Below are 5,266 nucleotides of genomic sequence, written 5' to 3'. Positions count from 1 at the left end.
TGATCTCCCTCCAGGCAAAGTGGCTGCAGGGAAGTCGTCACATGTTCAAGCCTTGAGCTCCTGTTGGGGAAGGGATTGCACAAAGGCATGGATTCTGATAAGGGTGTTGTTCCTCGGTGGGTCACCACTGTGACAATCTATCCTAACAATCTACACAACATTTCAAGGATTTATAGCTGTAGGTTCGGTGAGTTGTACACTGGTGGTGGTGAAGATGCTGATAACAATCCTATTACCATTATTAATAATATACACTACTGTAGTCTGTAGTGCTTAGTAAGTGTCTGGGGCTTCAATAATGCATTCTGTAATTTAGCAGTTCTACCAGGTCAGCACCCTCTCCCCATTTACAGATGAAAAAACTGAGGAAAGGTGAATTATGTTCCTCTAAGTCAGTGGTTCTCAACCTTCCTAATGCTGCGGCCCTTTATTGCAGTTCCTGTGGGTCGCAACTCACAGGTTGAGAACCACTGCTCTAAGTGCATCTATGGCGGTGATTTTCTTTTTTTCTTTTCTCTATAGATATACATGTGTTTATTTGGTTTCCGCTTTTTGCCTTCTCAAAATTAAAAAGGCTTACAACTTAATAACAATAGCAAGGTTCAAGATAAGGACTAGAAACAAAAACCTCGTAAAGAATGGAGGAAGATAAATACATTCAGGAAAGAAATCAGATGATTGCTGCAACAAAATATTGAGCAATAATAATAATGATAAAAAGTAACATTCACATAAGACCCTCTCATGGCACCCCACTGTGCCACGGCACACTGGTTGAAAATCACTGCCCTACCCTTGGGAGACAGGAGAGAGTAGGGTGGTGGGAGAGGGTCTTATGTGTGCTGTGAAAATTTTTAAAGATCACTAGTTAAATCATTTTCAAGAGACATTCAAAGCACAGTAAGTTCATTCTTTTTCTCACTCTTTCTTTTTTTTAAATCAGCATAATTTAAGTGTGCCACGGAAGTTTAACTTTAGGTTCAAGTGTACCGTGAGATAAAAAAGGTTGAGAAACACGGGTCTAGTGGCTGCAGCCCTCTTCCTGAAGTCAGAGAGGCAGGGCCTGAGTTTTTCCATCTTGGCCAGGAGGTCTTTGGACAAAGCTAAATCACATTTGCAAAGGAGGCCCGTGGACTTGTTGAAATGTAAGCAGCTTTCACCAAACAGCAGTTTGATGCACTGAGCATAAGTGAATCAGAAACACGAGTCTGATGTTTGTCTTCATCTGCACAGGGCTTTGGCCGTTTCCAAGTTCCCTTGGCAAGCAGGATTCGGGCCCTGCCAAAACCTGGGCCTCTGGCACAATCACATGGTCCTTCGGGTCAGGCCAGGCCTCCAGCCCTCCTGCTGTTCAAATCAGCGTCCAGCCCCTTGTGGCTGCTCCTACAGCTTCTTCCTGCCCTCCAGCCCCAGGGGTGGAATGGGCCCGTCACATGTGGGAGAAAGATGGCACAGGGCATGGTCTCCTGGAGCTCCATCAGGGCAGCGGTCCCCTTGGTGCCAGGAAGCCCAAGCCTCGGAAACTGTGGCCCATCCACAGGGCCTGCTGTCGGGAATAAGCTCTGAGTGAGGAGGAACTTGGCCGAACAGGACAGGGAGGCTCACCCAGGGCCAACAGGGAGGTGACCTCATCTGATTCCTTCAAGATTGTAAGATGTTAATCTGAGTAAAAGCAGGTTGCCGGCTGAGAAGTTTGGAACAGACCTGGTGAATTCGGCTTTTCTTTTCCTTTTTTAAATTGCAAAACTTCTAAGAACCTTTAATATTCTGATGTGAGGATACAAGAAGGGGAGTAGGGGTGCGGTAGAGGCTGACTGGGGAGCCTGCTACTCAGCTTTGTGGGGCTGGGATTCTACAGAATGCACTAAAAAGAAGCTGTTTTAAGCGTGCTCTCTCTGTCGGCCCCAGGACACACACGCCATGATGGCATGGACCTCGTCTGCCACATTCCTATCCCTAGAGTCCAGTACATGAGCGTGGTCAATAGTCTTGGGAAAATAAAGAAATGAGTAGATGAATCCAGGACACTCAGAGAGTCGAGGAATCCCTCTCTGCCTCCCTCCCTTTCTCCCTCCTTCCTTCCTCTCTCCTCCTCCTTCCATTCTTTTCTCTCCTCCCCTCCCTTTTCCCTTTGCTTTCCCCCTTCCTTCCCGCATTACGGTGGGCCCTGTGCCGGGTCCTAGGAGTACACTATGGAAACAACACAGGTCTGCTGCATGCTGATTAATTAATTAATTTTTCGCTGCAGGAGACCCATTTTTGCCCCAGTGACTGGAGAAGGGTGAAGGGCTACAGGGAAGACCTGGTCCCTGCCAGTGGCTGGCTGGCTGCTTGTCTGCCATGGTCAGACCTTGGGCTCCTTCTTGCTCCCCTGTAACACCCCTTTATGCTTTGTTGTCCTGAAGGCTTTGCTGACCCTAGACCTGGCAAGGCAGCCCCAGCTCCCTTGCCTTGCGGCTGTTGGGGCCAAGCTTTGGGCCCATGAGCTCTGGGAGAGCAGGGCCACATTTGTCTTGCCCTCCAGGGAATCTCTAGGACTTGGCATTAATGAATATTTGATGCATGATGAAGTCTGGGAACAATGCTGACTGATGGCAGAGGTTTACATCTGGGGTGGGAAAGACATAACAGAGCAGAGGCTGAAGTTCTGAGGTGTCCTGAAGCTCTTGAACATGGCTCCAGCTCCAAGCTCCAGATGTGCCCCCTGTGAAAGCTGTAGAATGTTCCCTCTAGCTTCCCACACTGACTCCGGCATGTGGAGCTCAGCCAACGCGCGCCTTCTCCCATTGTGATCAATTCTTCTTCCGGGGATCCAGAAAGATCTTTGTTCTCCATACGGAGGCTTGCAGGTGCTCCCAGGGCAAAACAGGGGTGTATTCTCTGGAAGGAGAAAGATGGCATGGGTTCAAGGTAGCCGGCTCTCTCCTCCCCCTTAGCTGAACATGCTAGGTCTTGTTCCACAACCCATGTTGGCCTTTAGTACCTGCATTGGCCATGACTGTGTTTGGATTGCTCAATGCTGGGGCTTAACCCTTCTTGCTGGACTCAGGGTAAAGACCTGAAGACTTGGGAATGCTGGCATGGTATTAACATAGCACGGAGACCTGCCTTAGACCACAAGAGTGTGGTGATTATGAGTAGGGGGGACTCTGAGCTCCCCCCAATATCGAACACTCATAGTAGGCTGGGCCTGGGGCAGGGTTAGCTCATGCCTTACACAGATCTGCAAGACAGGGGCTGCTGCCTCATTTTACAGATGAGGAAACCGAGTCTCCATGGACACGAATGACACAGCAGAGTCTAAGTGGCTGAATGGGCTTTGAAATGAGGTGTGGCTGAATCTGAAGCCCAGGATTTTGGACAGCCTCTCCTGTGTGGTCAGAGAGGGGTGTGTCCAGGGTGAGCTTCCTCAGGTCTGATGATGACAGAGGCAGGCTGTGGGGAAAAGGGACAGGACTTAAGTTCCTCATTCCTTTGTTCTTCATTCAGGTAACACTCAGCATCTGGCTAAATGCTTGAGGACCCAGCAGACAGAAACCAGCCTTTCTCAGGCTCAGAGGTGAGTCAGAAATTTTTCAAGTACGCTAAGTCTTCGCTTAACATCGTTGACAGGTTCTTGGAAACTGTGACCTTGAATGAGATGACTTAGTGTGCAATGAATCCAATTTCACTGCAAACAAGAGCTAAGTTCCTGTGGTATACAGCACGCCACCGTTTCGCTTAAAGTTGCAGTTTCCAAGAACAAAGACATTAAGTGAGGATTTACTGTATTCCACAAACGAATATAAAGTGAGGATGTGAACAGTCCTCTGAAGGAGATGCACAAAGTGCTCAGAGCTATTATGAGAGGGCTTTGGCACGGTTAGGAGGACAGGGCAGCTTCCCTGAGGAAGATGGGTATCTCAGCAAGGTGAGTAGGAGTCAGCCAGGTGAGTGTAACTGTGGAGGGGTAGGAGCAAGAAATATCCCAGAGGAGCTGAAAATAAACAAAGTATGCAAAGTGCCCTGAGGCCACAGAAGAGATTCTGATGCTCTCTGGAGAAAGAGGGCAAAGGGCCGGGTGGTGTCTTGAAGTTAGAGTACATTGAACCACTGAAATATTTTCAGCAAAGAATGGGATGTGATTACATTTGAACTTGGAACACCCTCCCCACCCCTGCACCCCACACCTTCTCCCCAGATCCTATGTGAGAGTATGCGCTTCCTCGTAACTGTCTAGAAGAAGGGATTGAGGGCTTAATCTCAGCAAGTCAATCTCTTCCGGTAAGCCTCAGTTTCCCCATCTCCAGCGACTCTGAGTTCGATGATTGATCGATCCTTTCCATCTGGTCTAAATGCCTTGTGGCTCATTCTTGGTTCTGCAGGGAAAGAAATTCTTTGTATTTCTCGATCTTCCTCTTGATAATTTTTTTAATTAAATCATAGCTGTGTACATTAATGCAATATGTTAGTTTTATATAGCATTTGAAATATTTTCATCAAACTGGTGAACATAGCCTTCACCGCATTTTCTTAGTTATTGTGTTCAGACGTTTATACTCTACACTTAGTAAATTTAACATGTACCCTTGTAAGATGCACCGTAGGTGCGGTCTCACCAATTACCCTCCCTCCACCCATCCCCTCTTGACAATTTAACACAACCAGCTGGAAAGTGAGTTCCCGTATGAACACAGATGCCTAACTAAAAATACCTAGAAAGGAAACAGAAACTTATCTTGGGAGGGCTGTGGGGTGATATCTATTACACTTAAACATCTCCATCTATGATTCAGACATTCTGCTACTTGGCACCGAGCGTCCAGAAATACCTGCATGTGGACACAGGAAAGGCGTAGGAAGATGTTCATCTTAGTATTGTTTATAAGTAGTGAAAAAAAATTGGAGACAGTTTTAAAAATCACTGCCTGGCAGCTGTTGAACATTAGGGCACGCAGATAGTTTTGACTACTAAGTAGTCATTGGAAGAAGTCAGTGGAGACTCTCTGAACAAAATGGAAAAATCTCTGGGGCAGCCTGATGAGTAAAAACATGTACTGTAGAAAGATACACAAAGTCTGAAAATCAGCATGGTAATGTTCCCACACCTGTCCTTCCTCACGAGCATTGATGAGATCTATACCCACACAAAGAGCAGAGGTCTGCAAGAGAACAACTGCACAGATAGATAGTGGTTGCCTCTGGACAGGAACCAGCATTGGAGGTGGCAGTTGCCAAGCGGGACTTGTGTCTTTTCAGTAATATTCTTTTTTTTTTTTTTTTTTTT

General features: G+C 47.0%; 1 long non-coding RNA gene across 1 annotated transcript in view; it reads left to right on the top strand.

Annotated features, from left to right (window-relative positions):
* Positions 1–1,422: 1,422 nt before the first annotated feature.
* LOC111724462 overlaps positions 1,423–5,266 on the top strand; it is an 18,066-nt gene continuing 14,222 nt past the window's right edge. Inside the window, exons 1-2 of the long non-coding RNA XR_002772764.1 lie at positions 1,423–1,649; positions 3,490–3,559. This is a non-coding gene — a long non-coding RNA (uncharacterized LOC111724462). The remainder of the gene's footprint in view (positions 1,650–3,489; positions 3,560–5,266) is intronic.

Source organism: Otolemur garnettii, unplaced genomic scaffold, assembly GCF_000181295.1.
Source record: "Otolemur garnettii isolate 467f Iridium unplaced genomic scaffold, OtoGar3 scaffold00023, whole genome shotgun sequence".
NCBI lineage: Eukaryota > Metazoa > Chordata > Mammalia > Primates > Galagidae > Otolemur > Otolemur garnettii.
This window is presented reverse-complemented; position numbering and strand designations above follow the sequence as displayed.